At 41.8% G+C, this 18,678-nt stretch overlaps 1 protein-coding gene across 1 annotated transcript in view; it reads left to right on the top strand.

Annotated features, from left to right (window-relative positions):
* The window catches only part of LOC128359986 (NACHT, LRR and PYD domains-containing protein 12-like), a 291,384-nt gene that overhangs the window by 197,730 nt on the left and 74,976 nt on the right, over nucleotides 1-18,678 (top strand). The gene's annotated exons all lie outside the window — the stretch shown is intronic.

The following is an 18,678-nucleotide window of genomic DNA, read 5'->3' as shown; positions in this document are numbered from 1 at the left end:
ACATAAAAGGAAGGAAGGACAGATGGAAGGTAGGAAAAGAACACAGGAAGGAAAGTGGGCCGAATTGGACCCCTGGGCGGGCCGGTTCTGGCCCGCGGGCCGCATGTTTGACACCCCTGGTCTACAGAAGGAAGACAGTGCCTGAGATCACAGCTCAAGACTGAATGCTCCTGAAAATGTCAAATGGTGTAACCACAAAATGATAAATAGTCAATATTTTATCACCTACAGTGTATTTAAATGGATTTATACTAATAATGTAAATGTTTCCCGATCTCCATGGTTACCCAGATTAAATGTAATATTTAGAACAATAGTATTCCATTAGCTTTATTTAATATAAAAGTTATAATGTAAGATCATGCCACACTAGTTGATATGGTGTTAGGTAGGAAGGAAGGAAGGAAGGAAGGATGTAAGATCATGCCTAACTAGTTGATATGGTGTTAGGTAGGAAGGAAGGAAGGAAGGAAGGAAGGGTGGTGTTTTATTGACTATTTACTGTTTTTAAGCAACGTTCAATTATTTGGTGTAAAGTTTTTATGGTTACACCACTTAGACATTTTTACCATAATCCTCTAATATATTCTTATTCTTTCCTTCCTTCCTTCCTTCCTTCCTTCCGTCCTTCTAAAGTTTTTATGGTTACACCACTTAGACATTTTTAGGGTTAAGGGTAAAGCAGCGAGCAGTTATTATGGAAAGGATATCAATGTAATGTGTGATGGAAACACAACAAACCGTCTTCTTTTTAAAAAAAAAATGAAATATTTTTATTGAATTTGAATTATTTGAATTTTAAGATTACAATCTGATGAACAATTTATAGACAGGAAATGCATCAAATCCTAATAACACCGCTAGTACACTAACCTACACGCTCACGGGATTTACGCTGTTGATTATCAGCACTCAAAGTGTTAAAAAAAAAAAAAAAAAGGTTGTACAGCATCACGATATTCATGCATCTATACACACAGATAAGTACACATCTATACACACAGGGAAACAAAGAGGTTCTACAAAAACCTTAAAAGAGGAAGAAATCACCAAGACTAAAGGACCATCCACACTATGAAAGAAGGAAATGAGGAAGGAACAAAGGAAGGGAGGAAAGGAGGAAATGAGGAAGGAACGAAGAAAGGGAGGAAAGGAGGAAAGAAGGAAGGAAGGGAGGAAAAGAGGGAGGGAGGAAGGAAGGAAGGAAGGAAGGAAAGAAGGAGAGAAGGAAGGAAGAAAGGAAGGAACGGAGGAAGAAAGGGAGGAAAGAGGAAGGAAGTGAGAAAAAAGGAAATGAGGAAGGAAGGAAGTAACGAAGGAAGGAAGGAAGGAGGAAAAGAGAAAAGAAGTAAGGAGAGGAAAGACGGAATGAGGAAGGAAGGAAGGAGAGAAGGAAGGAAGGAAGGAAGGAAGGAAGGAACAGTCAAAAGAGATAGGGTCAATTTGACCCGGGAGCACAACAGGAGGGTTAAATATTCTAAAGGCCGTCCACACTAACAACTATAACTATAAAGATAATGATATGAGCATCCACACTATGAACTATAACTTCCTGTCTCTGAGCTGCTGGTTCCAGCTGTGTCTGCAGCTAATGAACATAGATGTAGATGAGCTGTTACTGCTGGATGTTGAACAGAGAGATAAAAAGCAAAGCAGAAGGGTTGACAGGCTTGGTGCTGATTCAGTGTGATGATCAGAAGGATTTCACACTCTAGTTGCTGTTAATCAATGAATCAATCAATCAATCTTTATTTATAAAGCACCAAATCACAACAGAGTTATCTCAAGGCACTTTCCACATAGAGCAGGTTCTAAACCGAACTCTTCAGGTTTTAACTTTAAAGAGACCCGACATTCCCACATGAGACACAGTGGAGAGAAAAAACTCCCTTTTAACAGGAAGAACCCTCAGAACCAGACTCAGAGTGGGAGAACATCTGTCTGGACTGGTTGGGGTAGAGAGGAGAGAGAGGAAGGATAGAGGAGAGAGAGGAAGGAGAGAGGATAGAGAGGAAGGAGAGAGGAGAGAGAGGAAGGAGAGGAGAGAGAAACACATTGAAGGTCTGGGACTGGAATCCGTCATCCGGACGTCTCCAGGCCCAGATTACCTGTGAGACCAGAAAGCACAGACAACTCCGGGGAAGAAGTTTAGCTTATTGAATGCATTAATAGAACATGAATGTTAATGGATATAGATGGATGGAGAGAGAGAGAGAGAGGGAGGGGGGAGGAGAGAGGAGCCCAGTGCATCATGGGAGTCCCAAACTGTGATGTCCAAACTGAGGCAACACACAGCAGCACATGTTGAAGCAGAGACTCACAGTATGAGCTCACATCTGAACATTAGAATAGAGAACAAAGCTCCAGCATCTTAGCACATTCTACATTCAGCACCCTACTACTACTACTACAGTCTACAGTTAGCCAGTTAGCTGCCGAGTTAGCCGCCATGCTAGCAGCTGATATAGCTCTCAGACCTAGTGTCCATGTTTCTGGTAGAAGTGGTGACTTTGATTGACAGGTGACACTTGGTAGGGGGCGGGGCTTCAGTGGACTCGGTGGCCACGCCCACAGCGTTTGGGAGCAGAGAAAGAGGCTGATTTTTACACAACTTTGAAGCCTAATTTCATATATTTGGCGACTTTTTTTAATCATTCAAATTTGGCAGGGTGGTTAACAACACACTTTTCTGTGGTATGTCAAACTCAGAACACATATTTATTCTTACTTTACACGGACTTTAAGCTATTTAGAAGAGTATCATGAAGGCGTTTGGATCATAATTAAAAAAGATGCAAACCAGCAGTTACCCAATGTGCAGAGTTCATTTTATCTGAGTTTAAGGCGGGATTACGAGCAGGAATATGAGACATAACAAGAAGTTTGGAAGCCGGTCGTGTGATGTGGAGACTTAAAGCCAGCAATGCACAAAACACTGAGAATGGACTTTGTGTCAGGAATTAAATATATTTGCATATTTTTATAACGAGGTAGAAGCAGTTTTATGATTTTAAACTGTGATAATTATACTTTTTTGTTGTCATTATTTTGTCCACCCAGTGTTATATCTCCATATGGAAGTGTGCCTTCTCCTTTCTCTCCTCCCCTTCTGTTTCTCCCGAGGCGTCCAGTGGCCCGGCTGAGGCGGCGGCCATGATGGCGCTGAGGCGTGTCAGAGAGAGTGAGCGCTGTCTGAGCCTCGGGGCGGGGGTGGGGTCGCTGGCGGGGGCTGGAAGATGACCGTACCGCTCACCGTCCTCGTTGTACTGATACAGGCGAATGATGCGGCTTCGACGGCTCGGTTTTCTTCCTACTCTTCCTACTCCTCCTCCTTCTTCTCCTTCTTCTCCTTCTTCTTCTCCTCCCACACCACTCTCCGTCGTGTCCTCCTGGTTTCTCCCTCCCGTCTCTTCATCGTCAGTTTCTCCAGACGACTGCTCAGACTCTCTGCTCTCGTCCGTCTCTTCATTTTCTTCACTTTTGTCCTTCCTTCCACCATCTCCTCCTCCTTCCTCCTCCATCGTCTCATCTCCCCATCTCTCCTTGTTACCTCTGGCTGCCCCCTCTTCCTCCTCCTCACTACTTGTCTTCTCCTCTCCAATCTCCTTGCTCCTGTTCTCCTGCTCACCTCCCTCCTCTTCCTCTTCCTCCTCCTCCCTTCTGCATTCCTTCTTTTCCTCCTTGCTCTCTTCCTCCTCTCTGTCTTCGCTGCACTTGTCCTCATCTGTTTCGGTTTCGTTCCGTCCATCTAATCCTGATATGTAGAAACTTCTGAACTCTCCTTCCTCCTCCTCACAGCCTTTATAATTGTCCTCCTTCTTCTTCTCTTCCTCCTCCTCCTCCTCCTCCTCTTCCTCCTTCTTGTAGTCACATCCCTCCAGGTAAGTCGTGGTTACTTCCTCCTTTCGTTTGTGCCTGAAGCTCCTCTGAGGTTTGGCAGGGGGAGATGAGGTCGTTGAAATTCTTGGGCCATTTGCAGAGTCGTCATCTGTCACCTGGTCCATCTGGAAGGCCTGGTTGTCGCACATGGGCGGCAGGGTTGCCATGGTGACCTCAGTTGGGCATTGTTGTTGCCGTGGCGACTGCAACCTCTTAGTGACACTCCCCAGACACCTAAGAGGAAACGATGCAGTTAGAGTTTAATATAATTCTCCTCTCTCCATCTCCTCTTATATTACATTATAATTTTGGTATCTTTTTTTAAATTAATGCTGCTTTAAAACAAATGTTATTGGCAGTGAATGAACATTTTATATTTATATCATAAACTGTTATAAAGAAGAATGATTTTCCCTATTTCTGAGCTACTATAGATCTAAACCTGTTGGCTGTTTTGTAAGTTTTATGTCCACAGAAGCTGAAAAGGTGCGAACATGCTTTTATTTGTGTTTCTTAACATTAGCCAGAAACTTTCAAACATAATTCAAATGACTTCCATTAATCTAATCATGCCAATGGTTTTTATATCTTTTAGTTCAATGGTGTCAAACCTACGGCATGTGGTCCAGAAGCAGCCTGGCAAGAGGTCCAATCTGGCCCACTAGACAATTAAGAAAAGTAAATCCAGTTTTTCTGCTGCTTCAGAAAGTTCTTTTTCCATCCTGACCTGAAAACAATTCTCTCAGTTTTTTAGGACTATGCCCATTCAGGTTTTCTGGCTCTCTCTGCACTTTGCATTGTGCAAAAGACACTAGCACTTTTACACTTTTGTGCACACTGAAACACACACCGAAATGGACAATGTGCAATAACACCAGCTGTTTTTGATACAGCAGCACTTTAGCACTCAAGGACTTTATGATGCCCCAAATTCTGGTTCTGTCAAGACTAACACGGTTTTCTGCTTATTGTTTATCTGTCTGATTATTGTACTTTTTTTCTCTTTCTTTCTTTTTCTTTTATTTTAAATGTTATTGCATTCAGCATCAACCTGTCCCCAGGGACTAAAGACGGAAATTAGTCACTGGCTATAATCGTGCGTATTTACGTGTTAATGTTTTATCAATATGCTCTGTCCCTTTTTTCTCAAATACATAACTTTTTGTGTCATTCTGAATTTGTGCAAAATAAACTGAACTAAAACTGTTTGATTTTTGGGGATCTGATCCCAGTGTGAATAAAAGCAGAGATGTGAGGACCAGAACACACCTGAGAACATGAGTCCTGCTCAGAGCTCCGATGCTGAAGCCCAACACAAACGTCAGCAGCACTGATGCCACCACAGCTGCTGTAAACTGCCCGTCTGAAACACCTGCCGCCTGCTTCTCCTCCTCAGACCAAACATCCCTCCTGAACCTAAACACATCAGACCTGCTGCCCTCCTCACAGCCACTGTGTTCGTGGTTCCTCTGATGGTTGGGACCAACATGGAGCTCATACGGCCACAGTGTAGTTCCCTCTGTGTGCTGCAGGAGGCAGTAGTACAGGCCGCTGTGGAGATGGCTGGCGTTGGAGACCACCAGGCTCCCATCATGGTGCATAAACACAGGGTCCAGTTTACTGTGGAAATTGGGTGAGTGGAAGTCTCCAAAGGGGGTGTGCCAGTAATCAACTACACCTACACATGAAAGGAGGAGGAGTTACAGAGCTGCAGGTTTATGCAGATTCATGACAAGAACTGGAACTAACCCTTTAACTCTGTGAATCATACCTGATCCATGAGTTTCAAAGAGCTCTACATCAGTGTAAAATCCTGATGGTACGATCAGATACATGTAGTGCACAGATAAACTACCAGGGGGGCTTTCATTTCAATGTTGTCAATCAGCGAGCCACAATTTTGAGGCAATATTCAAATAGTTACTAATACTTCAATAGGAATAGTTACTGGATTCATTTCATCATCATTTTAAGGGAAATGTGGTGAAATTTTTGGATCTCACTGTGACCCAGCTGACACAGGACGTTGTATTAACGTTGATCGGTCCTTGGTTGGATATCAGTTGCAACGTCGGACAACTAAAAGCCAATGTTGAGACAATGTCTAAAGCTGACGTCAGTTTCACATAAAAATATAACGTTGACTTTACGTTGATATTTAGTTGGTTTTAAGTTGTGTTGGCAAGCAACCAATATCCAACGTCTAGTCAACCTCACCTGTTTAGGTTTTAACGTAAACCCAATTTTCAAATCCATATCATAATCTAATGGTAATCCAATGTTCTAATGCTGCATTAACAACAGGTGTCAGCTGGGGAGGTTTTGTGCTTTATTAAGTCACAGTGCACTGAGCTTTCTTCTCTGTTTGTGTGTCTCATCTCTTCACTGACCTGCTTTCTTTCCATCTCCACAGTTTAATATCAGCTCGGCCTCTGGTTGACCTTTGACCCTGCAGGTCGGCGTGACGGTCAGAGCTCCCTGGCCAATCGCTGCTCTTTCTGGATTCGCTGAGCCAGCCAGAAAAGCTGTGAAAGTTAACCACCTGGTAAACATTTTCAACCTGTAGAGGAAATAAAAAGTCAGCTGTGTTTTTATGGTTCAAGTACAATAAAATGACAAGAGCTGTGCCGTTAACAGGATTTTAAATACTGTTGAGTATAAATCAACCCAGGTACACAAACACATCTCTAAATGACAGTAATGCTGCTCTTTGCTTGTTAGATGTATAAATAGATGTTCGTTATATCAACTTTACAAGATGGTGATTCTCAGCTGCCAATAAAAATATATTTATGTATAAAACTTTATATTAGGGGAGAACGAGGGTTGGTCGTCACACTTTTTACTCTCCTTTGAATTCCTCATAAACTGCATACTGAATAGATTCCCTGTTAATGTGTAATGGAAGTCTAAAGTGTCAGGTAGGAGTAGAGAGGTCTGACTCTCATTAAGCTGATTCTGTTCAGAAGGTGTGGACCGTTGAATATATGACCACCGTCCCCATTGTGGGGTTGGTAGTCACACATTAAGGGGTTGGGGGGGGGCACAACTGGCTCGAGTACTGAGGGAGTGGGGGCTATCAATTTGGACCAAAACTGCCTTTTGAAAAAGTGCAGGAGACATGTCCCCCCCCCCCCCCCCAAAAATTACATCCATGGGTTGGTTGACTCTAAAAACTGCAGATAATCTTAGAATTTAAAATGTTTAGTGTCATTGAAATACAGAAACCTAACACATCTCCTACATGGAGAGAATATAAAGAGGAAAAATAGTTTCAGTAGGAGCAGGTGAGTTGATTCACTCAGCTGGGCTGGAGTGAGTCGACTAATCAAGCTCTCCTTTGTCTCGGCAGTAGTGGCTGGACACCACCTAGAGAGTGAAGGAGCGTCGGAGCAGAAAGAGCCGAAGAGCTTTGAGTTTACAGTTTTTGTGGAAAGCCGTGTGCCTGAATACTGATCGACGGAGGCACACAGGAGATGTGTGAAATAAAAGGGTTAGTTGAACTGTAGCGGTCTGTCGTCTCTGCTGAGGGAAGCCACAATGGCATTTCCACCTCTCTGACTGCTCTGAGCATCACATCTGGTGGCGTCTGGATCTTGTTTGTCTTCCTGAAGAAAATCCTGTCAATTTGCTCTGTAAAAAGTACATATATCATGTTTCACCAGTGTTTCCCATTAATTACATAAACTGTGGCGGCTCACCATAGTCTAACTTGTGCCTCCACAGTTTCATAGTGAGCCAAACATGTCTGTACAAACGTTCAGCAAAGCATCTCGCCCTGGTTCAACTTAGATAATCACTTCTGTTTCTTTGTTTCAGAGCTGAAATATGGACATTATTCTTTTTTGATGATTTGTTTGGAACATTTATGAACTGGTATAATTTCTTCCCCATGCTTTGTGGGTGTGTCATCACCATCCATACCTAAACAACCAGTAGTTGCATTACTAAAGCACAAAATAGTTTAGAGCACCAGTTGAGGCGAGCTGAGTAGTGCTGGAACTGTGTAGTGCAAAAGCGCCATAACTGTTCTTTAATGTCAGCTGTTTAAATTGAGGAATGTGACTTATTGAAACATCCCAACAGAGCTTTACAGATTCATGCTGATACACATACAGCCTGATACATGGATGTATGAGTCATTGCAGAGTTAGACCATTATGATGATTCTGGAAATATTGGACCACCTTTCAGTATCTGTTGGTTTAGATATCTGCCTGGGTGGTGATGATGTTTCTTTAAAGTTAGCTTGTGAATCTGTTCATTGAAAAAGGAAAAACCTGACCTGAGAGATATGAGTGATGGTCCTTCATGCAGATTTAAAGGGTGCAGGCTGATTTAGTTGAACTGAGCCGTGACAGCTTGTATGATGTCGTCTCTTCTCGTCTGATGGAAGCGTTTAGTGTTACAGCTTGGACGAGCACAGTGTAAAGTGCAGTTTCTCACATGACACTGTGATGTCTCCTCCGCTGATGATGTTAAAGATTAATAGCATCGTAGAGAAGTGGAATTGTTTAAAAGGTAACACTGCAAAAAGAGATGTGTTAAAAATGACGTGTAGAGTTTTAAAACATGTGGCTCAGAGATTACACACATGTTAAAGTTAACACAATCATTGTGTGAGACATTTAACCTTCCTGTCGTCCTGCTGGTTCAAACCAAAAAATCTCTGGGAGATCGATCTACTTCCAGACCTGTCAGCAGAAACGGCCATCAGAAGGTGCAAGGCGCAGTTTGCACAGTACGGCATTCTGGCCCGTGTGTTTTCAGACGGTGGAGGTCAGTTTGACTGTGGAGAGTTTCGGGCGTTTGCGAGGGAGTGGGGTTTCAAACATGTCATGTCCTCCCTGAGACACCCAAAAGCTAACGGCAAGGCAGAGTCTGCAGTGAAATTGTGAAGGGCCTATGCAGTAAAGCAGACCATGCCGACGAGGACCCCTGGAAGGCTTTTCTACACTGGAGGAACACGCCCACTGAGGGCATGCTCTGCAGCCCAGCACAATGGCTGATGTTATGGAGGCTGAGAACTCTTCTCCCTGTGGCCAACTAGCTGCTAGAGCCTCAGATCATCACTGGGGTTACAGACAAGCTGAGAGTGAAGTGTCTGATGAAACTGACTTATGACAGATCTGCGAGGGATCATCGGCCAGCCCATCAGGATGAACCTCTCCCGGCTGAGAGGACGGGCCGATGGCGGAGTGGTGTATGCTTGCAGCAGGTGGGGCTGCAGTCCTATCTCGTCAACGTGGAGGGAACCTCGTATCGTCCCTGTTGGGACGATCTCCGTCCAGCAGAGGTTGCCCCTCCACAGCCGTCAGCCCACACAGAACGGCAACCTGAGCAGCCTGTGCACATGAGCGCAGCTGAAGGGGGCCATGTGTGTATATGGAGATATTAACACTAAAGTTCTAATGGCTTATACTATCCATGTTATTGTTTGGTATTGTATTCTGCTAAAGATGTTTTAGGGTAATGTTATGCAGCCAACAGCGCCCTCTGGTGGCATGGATATGTACTTGCTTGGTGTAACATACCTCAGTTCTGTAATGTGCACAGCCGGTTACTGAGAGACACAGCCCGACTCTGTTATCTATGCACCTTCACTTGTTACATCAGTCTATCCACTCAGCGCTGTGTCAGAGCTTCATTATTGAATCAATCAATGTTACGCTTGTTTATTAAGAGAAAACCCAAATCAATGAAACTCCGCTCCATGTTTTCACTGATACTGGCAGCTTCTCACATACGTGCACGCACGCACACGCATGAGCGCAGGTGAAGGGGGCCATGTGAGCGGGGGCAAGCCGGAGGAAGTCGTCAGCCGCCCTGTGACGTCTCCAAGGTAGTCAGCCCTGAGGTCATCGCCATTTCCCCCCACGAGCTGTGACCTGGAGCGGGAAGCATATTAAGCCTCCAGACAGACTTGACCTCTAGGTCTTACACACTGTCATATTGACCATAAGCGGCTGGACGATGCAGTAAAGAGCAATCACAGGCGATGGTAGGTTGCACCAAATTGTGGGTGTTTATTCACCAAAACCAACATAAGGGACCAGCAACAAGGGCAGATGGAAACTGACGCCTTTTATACCCTATCACTAGTCTACCTAATTGGAGGCATCCACTCACGGGTTTCTTTTAACACAATATGATCTCACAGCTAACCCCACAAACAATACCATTACATCATATTGATCCTACTGCTGTACTGCTGTTCGGCTATTTACACCCCACCAGAATAAACAAACCCACTATAATAAATATACATATATATATATATACACACACCAACTACCAATCCCCCCTCTTCCTATCCTCACTTGGTCTCTCCCGGAACCTTTAAATATGTGTTCGTTGGCCTGCGGACTCTTTTGGTTGAACACTCAGGACAGGTAAGAATACACAAACAACTTAAACACAGGCTGCAACTTTAACACACTAAAACACTCATTGAAATATTCAAGCACATTAATGCCTTCATTTCCACTGTTTATCAATTATTATACACTGCAGGTGCGCACGCAGTATTATCTAATCTGACTCCCTCTCTCCCTCAGGTGAAGCCGATTATATCCACACCCCCAACTGGCAGAAGACAACACACATTAATCACACTTCAATAAAAGATCAATGTGCAAATATGCAATGCGCAAACTGCTAATAAAGTGCAAATATCACAATGAAAGTGCCATGTGCCATTTATTAAAGTGCCTAATTAATTTGTCTGTTTAAAAGTGCTATTAAAACCCAGACCCAGTTGTGCCATATTCCCAAGCCAAAGTCATCAGTCTCTTGTAACGAAGGGCTCTTCATTACACACACACACAGACACACACACACACACACACACGCAGGACAGTGGACTTAAAAAAAGAAAGAAAAGAAAAGCAACAAAAAGTGTGATGTTCACCTCAGATGTTATTATTTGGTTGTTGTGTGGATGCTCTGATAATACTTTGTGGTTATTGTTCTACAAAAGTTCTGGTTGATATCGACTTGCTGTTTCTTCTTGATACACTATTTCTATTGCACTATTTTATATATGGAGATATTAACACTAAAGTTCTAATGGCTTATACTATCCATGTTGTTTGGTATTGTATTCTGCTAAAGGAAGGGAGATGTTTTAGGGTAATGTTATGCAGCCAACAGCGCCCTCTGGTGGCATGGATATGTACTTGCTTGGTGTAACATACCTCAGTTCTGTAATGTGCACAGCCGGTTACTGAGAGACACAGCCCGACTCTGTTATCTATGCACCTTCACTTGTTACATCAGTCTATCCACTCAGCGCTGTGTCAGAGCTTCATTATTGAATCTGTTACGCTTGTTTATTAAGAGAAAACCCAAATCAATGAAACTCCGCTCCATGTTTTCACTGATACTGGCAACTTCTCACATGCACGCACGCACACGCACACACACACACCTTACAGGAAAGAAGAAGGTGGGAGGAGCAAACAGGTAGGAACACTGTTTACTCATCAATCAAGTGGTAAAAGCATAAAGCATTCACTTGGTTCAGGTGACATTTTAGAGTCATGAGAGCAGAAGGAGGAAAACATCAAGTGTGAATCAGGGTGAGTGTTAATGTTACTGTAGACCTGGAAATATTGAGTGTCTATTGATCATTGCTGATTACTTTACAGATGAATTGTTAAATTAATTAAACTGTGTCAGAAAAGTATGAAATCACAGTGTTGATGTCTTCAAATGTTGTTTCCTTTGTTCTTTTCCTGGTTTGTGCGTCCTCACAGTGATGTAACGTGACTCACTGGTTCTGTTAAAATAGAGAGAAGTCACAGTTAAGAACAACACAGATGTTTATCTGAAATCTGTTTGTTGGATTTAAACCAGAGTCAAAGTTTCTCTTTGTGATGGACAGAAAACACACATGGTTGTAGTTAAAGTCATGTAAACTAATAAGAAGATACAGTACTAACATGAGAGGCAGGACTGGGTTTATTATACTTTGTGTGTGTGTGTCTCCAGTGTTACTGGTTTATCTCTCAGACTCCAGAAGATGAAGGAAGAGGAGGAGGAGGAAGAGGAAGACGGAGCAGAGTCTCTAATATCCAGCTGTCTGTCTATGAAGAGTGACCGGTCTAATGATGTACCTCCAGTCTTCAGTAATGAACCTGGACCCTCAGACACAAAGTAAGAGACTGTTTCTACTGTAAACTGACCTGAAGATGATTCATTGTTGAAATGTCACGTTAAAAAAACAAACACTTTGAGCAGAAAATGTTTCAAGTTCAGTGAAAAGTTTGCGTGTAGCTGCAAATTGTGACAGACCCTTTCAACAAGCAGTTTTTAGTTTGTCCATTCTGGGCTACTGTAGAAACATGACAGAGGAGCGGCTTCCTATGTAGACATAAAGGTCTCAATTCTTATTTTCATTTAAATAAATGTCTGTTCAGTGATGAGATGTAAACTTATACTCTTATGTTATTGTATTTTAATTATATTACACTGCCGTAAAGTCAAAGCACATTGTAAGAGTTTAAGATCTCTGAATCATCTGTTAAAATGTTCCTAACAGTTATCATCAAAGATGAACTTAGAGCTTCAGTCACTGTAACTTTACTGCTCATTAGACAGAGACAGAGAGGTAAAGTCCAGGGAGGAAAGGCAGAGAAGGATTCAGCCTTTAAAAGGCATTTCCAGGAGATTCGGTTCAGCAGCGATTCTGGGAAATTGTTGCTGGAGTCAGGGAACCAGGAGAGTTGGGATGTCTGCTTTAGCTCCTTATTCCCACCAGAGACTGAAAGAAACTAATTATAGATACAGTGAATTTATTAAAAACAATAACTGTTAGGGTGATGAATATTAGATTATTATGACACATGCAGCTGTGTGTACAAATACTGACACTGACCTTCATACAGTATCTCTTCAGTCTAGCAAACTGGGAGATCCACATTAGTGAATGTGTAATCTGGTTATTGCAATAAAAAAGATAAATGTACAATGTAGTATAAAGTCCAGAGGTTGATATGAAGAAACTAATGAAGCTGTAAACAGAATCATGTTTCTGCACATGCTCAGTTACATCTGCTTAACTCTGTCTCCTACAAATTAAATTCATACTATTAAATACATAACCACTGAATGAAGCTACATTAATATATTGCTCTGAAGTCAGAGGGAGGAGATCAGAGTGGACAGGAAGTGTTTAGGCAACAAAAGTAATGTGTTTCAGGTTAGTGAAGGATTGTGGAGCTGCTTAAACGACCAGTGTGTCAGATTTAGTGGCATCTAGCAGTGAGGTTGTACAATGCAAGAAGCTGAACATCTCCATGCCACATTTGAAGTCTGTAAGAGAATCTATGGAGGCTGTTACACTCATGAAACTTGTAAAATCAGATATTTTGTCGGACGTCTTCAAAAGTTTTTTCTTTTCTTGGTTTGTGCGTCCTCACAGTGATGTAACGTGACTCACTGGTTCTGTTAAAATAGAGAGAAGTCACAGTTAAGAACAACACAGATGTTTATCTGAAGTCTGTTTGTTGGATTTAAACCAGAGTCAAAGTTTCTCTTTGTGATGGACAGAAAACACACATGGTTGTAGTTAAAGTGATGTAAACTAATAAGAAGATACAGTACTAACATGAGAGGCAGGACTGGGTTTATTATACTGTGTGTGTGTGTGTGTCTCCAGTGTTACTGGTTTACCTCTCAGACTCCAGAAGATGAAGGAAGACGAGGAAGAGGAGGACGGAGCAGAGTCTGTAATATCCAGCTGTCTGTCTATGAAGAGTGACCGGTCTAATGATGTACCTCCAGTCTTCAGTAATGAACCTGGACCCTCAGACACAAAGTAAGAGACTGTTTCTACTGTAAATTGACCTGAACATGATTCAGTGTTGAAATGTCATTTTAAAAAAAAACAACACTTTGAGCAGAAAATGTTTCAGTTCAATGAAAAGTTTGCTCGTAGCCCAAACCTTTATGTATAAGCTTTATAAATATATAGAGGACAGAGGAAAAGAGAGACAGTGGAGATAAATAACAGCAACAGGAGTTTCTGCTGAGTTCTGAGTTCAGTCAGAAGTTGAACTGAACACAAACAAACAGACACAGTTTGTTTGTTGCTAGCTAAGTTAAAGCTAATGTAGTACAGTTGGTACTGAGACTGTTTGGGGCAAATAAACATGAATGATCCAGCAATTGAACTTTTGAAAATTAGTTGAGATTCACTTTGCATTCTACCTGATCAAACTTTACTAGTATTGTCTGTGTATCCAAAGCCTGATATATCCTCTACCTCTGTGCTGTAGACCTGTTGTTGCATATAACTGTTACAAACACATTAAGGAGTCACAGCTCTGCACTGGGTGACATTTTATTTTGTCACAGAAGAGTTTGAGTTTATTGAGAAATGACTCCAAAGGCTAATTTACCCCACCACCCACCTCCACTCCAAGCATAACATTCGTGATGGCTGCAGACCTTTTCAAGAAGCAGTTTTTAGTTTGTCCATTCTGGGCTACTGTAGAAACATGACACTGCAACATGGTGGCCTCTGTGGAAGAGGAGCGGCTTCCTTTGTAGATATAAAGGTCTCAATTCTTATTTTCATTTAAATAAATGTCTATTCAGTCATGAGATGTAAACTTATACTCTTATGTTATTGTATTTTAATTATATTACACTGCTGTAAAGTCAAAGCACATTGTAAGAGTTTAAGATCTCTGAATCATCTGTTAAAATGTTCCTAACAGTTATCATCAAAGATGAACTTTGAGCTTCAGTCACTGTAACTTTACTGCTCATTAGACAGAGACAGAGAGGTAAAGTCCAGAGAGGAAAGGCAGAGAAGGATTCAGCCTTTAAAAGGCATTTCCAGGAGATTCGGTTCAGCAGCGATTCTGGGAAATTGTTGCTGGAGTCAGGGAACCAGGAGAGTTGGGATGTCTGCTTTAGCACCTTGAAATAAACTGCCTATAGATACAGTGAATTTATTAAAAACAATAACTGTTAGGGTGATGAATAATAGATTATTATGACACATGCAGCTGTGTGTACAAATACTGACACTGACCTTCATACAGTATCTCTTCAGTCCAGCAAACTGGGAGATCCACATTAGTGAATGTGTAATCTGATTATTGCAATAAAAAAAGATAAATGTACAATGTAGTATAAAGTCCAGAGGTTGATATGAAGAACAAACTAATGAAGCTCTGATTAATTGTTAAATTGATTAAACTGTATCAGAAAAGTATGAATAGACAGTGTTGACGTCTTCAAATGTTGTTTCCTTTTATCTTTTCCTGGTTTGTGCGTCCTCACAGTGATGTAACATGACTCACTGGTTCTGTTAAAATAGAGAGAAGTCACAGTTAAGAACAACACAGATGTTTATCTGAAGTCTGTTTGTTGGATTTAAACCAGAGTCAAAGTTTCTCTTTGTGATGGACAGAAAACACACATGGTTGTAGTTAAAGTCATGTAAACTAATAAGAAGATACAGTACTAACATGAGAGGCAGGACTGGGTTTATTATACTGTGTATGTGTGTGTGTGTGTGTGTGTGTGTGTGTGTGTGTGTCTCCAGTGTTACTGGTTTACCTCTCAGACTCCAGAAGATGAAGGTTTCAGAGGAAGAGGAGGACGGAGCAGAGTCTCTAATGTCCAGCTGTCTGTCTATGAAGAGTGACCGGTCTAATGATGTACCTCCAGTCTTCAGTAATGAACCTGGACCCTCAGACACAAAGTAAGAGACTGTTTCTACTGTAAACTGACCTGAAGATGATTCAGTGCACCAACACCACTGAGTAGAAAATGTTTAAGTTCAGTGAAAAATTAGCCCAACCCTGAGCTTTATGAATGAGTTATATAAATGTACAGAGGATCAGAGAGACACTGAGGAGAAACAGCAAGAATTCATTCTCAGGCAAAATGTCTCTTCAGCCATGAAGAGGAAACTTATATCCATATGTAATTGTCTTTTTAATTATATTTGACTGCCTTACAGTAAAATAGTCTGTTTCAAGTTCAGTGAAACATTTGCACGTAGCCCAGAGCTATATGAATAAGCTTTATAAATATATAGTGGATAGGGGAAAAGAGAGACAGTGGAGATAAATGAGCAGCAAGAAGAGGAGTTTCTGAATTCAGTCAGAAGTTGAACTGAACACAAACACACAGATACAGTTCATCTGTTGCCAGCTGAGTTAAAACTAATGTAGGAAAGGCAGAGAAGGATTCAGCCTTTAACTCCTTATTCTCAGCAGAGACTGAAAGAAACCTATAACTGCCTATAGATACAGGGAATTAATAAAAAAAAACTGTTAAGGAAATGAATATAGGATGATTATGACATGAGGCTGTGTGTACAAATACTGACACTGACCTTCATACAGGATCTCTTCAGTCCAGCAAACTGGGAGATCCACATTAGTGAATGTGTAATCTGGTTATTGCAATAAAAAAGATAAATGTACAATGTAGTATAAAGTCCAGAGGTTGATATGAAGAACTAATGAAGCTGTAAACAGAAACATGTTTCTGCACATGCTCAGTTACATCTGCTCAACTCTGTCTCCTAGAAATTACATTCATACTATTAAATACATAACCACTGAATGAAGCTACATTAATATTCTGCAAGTTCAAAGTCAACTTTATTGTCAATCTTGCTACATGTACAGGAAATGTAGAGGATTAAAATTATGTCTATCTCAGACCCAAAGTGAGGTAGACAATGATAAAATAAATAACAACAATTGGTCAACTAAAAAGTAAAACACATTAAAAAACTGCTGTAAAGCTCCAAGTATGAACAGTAGGACAACAAGGCACTTACAATACTGAATATATATTTACAAAGTCATGCAAATGCTGTGAGACAGATTGTCCATGTGCAAAGGGAGCAGTACATTAACTTATATAAAGTGTTAGAGTGTGTGTTGGAAGGGTTGGGGTGGGGGGTGGGAGCAGACCAATTCAGTTTTGGGGGGGTAGACTAGTTAATTAATTGGCAGAGGGGTTAGACTTAGTTGGGGTCACGTGTGATGTTGAGTGCTTTACAGGCCAGGTGTGTCGTAGATGTCCAGAAGGGAGGGGAGTGAGGCACCAATGATCTTCCCTGCTGCATTCACTATGTGCTGGAGGGTTCTCTTGTTGGAGGAGAGGTGCAGCTTCCAAACCACACAGTGATGCAGCTGGTCAGGATGCTCTCAATGATACCATGGTAGAAGGAGCACATGATGGGTGTGGGGGCTTTGGCTCTCTAGAGGTGCTGCTGAGCTTTCTCGGCCAGTGATGTGGTGTTGTTGGTGTTGTTGGTCCAGGAGAGCTCCTCTGTTATGTGCACACCCAGAAACCTGGTGCTGCTCACCCTCTCCACAGCAGCACCGTTGATGGACAGAGGATGGTGCTGGATGGGTGCTCTCCAAAAGTCGACAATCACCTCCTTTGTCTTCTCCACATTTAGAGAGAGATTATAGTCGCTGCACCACGTGGTCAGTTGGCTCACCTCCATCCTGTAGCTTGTTTATCATTGTTAGTGATGAGATCCACCACAGTCGTATCATCCACAAACTTTATGAAGAGGTTGGAGCTGTGCTTTGGTCTGCAATCATGGGTCAGCAGGGTGAAGAGCAGGGGGCTGAGCACACATCCTTGGGGGCCCCGTGTTTACTGTGATGTTGCTGCATGTGTTGATGCTAACCCAAATTGCCTTTGGTCTACCAGTAAGAAAGTCTAATAACCAGTAGTACAGGGAGGTGTTAAGACCAAGACTGTCTGGTTTCTGGATGAGAGGGAGGGAGGAGTTAGTGAAACTGGATGGAGATGGCTTCGTTGGCACTGGTATAACTGTGGTGGCATTAAAGCATGTAGGGAGAACAGCCTGGCTCAGAAATGTGTTAAAGAAGTCTGTGAGGACATCTTTGAGCTCTTCTGCACAGTCCTTTAGCTCACAGCCAGGTTTGTTGTCTGGACCTGTTGAGCTTCAAGTCACTGCAGACTTTTTCTTATTCTTGGTATTAAACCAACATAACAATCTTTTCCTAACCTTAACTAAGTGCTGCCAGTGTATCAACACAACCATAACAAGTTTAATGCTGCAGTTTCTAATAGCAGATTTTTTTTGTTGTTGTTTTTTTTTTTTTTTTTTTAATTTCTTTTTATTAAGGTTCAACAGGCCATATATTGTCCTTTACATGTGGTTTCCACAGAACCATACATTTTTCTATAGCATAAGCTACTCAGTAGTTATGAATAAACATAAAACAAGTAACAGATTACAAACATAAACACACCACCAGAGTCATCTATGTTAGTTAGGAATGTTGAAGCTCAGTCCAGAGGGATCCACAGCGTCAAAAACTGGTTGCCATACTCTTGTAAAGCCCTCCATGTTATCATGAAGGCTATAAGTCAGTTTTTCCAAGGGGATTATACTCAGTACCTCCTTATACCAATCGTTCAATGTAGGAGTGTCTTTATGAATCCAAAGCTTAAGAATAGTTTTTCGTGCCATGTACAAGAGTATTCCGATGAGTTTTGCGTTGTGGTTGCTCCTTGCGCTTGAGACCTTAGCCGCCAGGATACACTGAAGAGGTGATAGGTCCAAGTTATGTCCAATCAGAGTGTCCAGTTCTTTCTTAACCTCATTCCAAAACACATGTATCTTCGAGCATTTCCAAAACATATGTGCATAGGTACCGATTTCGCTATCACATTTGTTACAGTTAGAGGAGCTGAGACCAAGCCTGCCTCTCATCAGAGGTGTATAGTGGAGTCTGTGTAAGATTTTAAATTGCCTCTCTCTGTCATTATTACAGCTCA

Source organism: Scomber japonicus, chromosome 6, assembly GCF_027409825.1.
Source record: "Scomber japonicus isolate fScoJap1 chromosome 6, fScoJap1.pri, whole genome shotgun sequence".
In the NCBI taxonomy this organism is placed as follows: Eukaryota; Metazoa; Chordata; class Actinopteri; order Scombriformes; family Scombridae; genus Scomber; species Scomber japonicus.
This window is presented reverse-complemented; position numbering and strand designations above follow the sequence as displayed.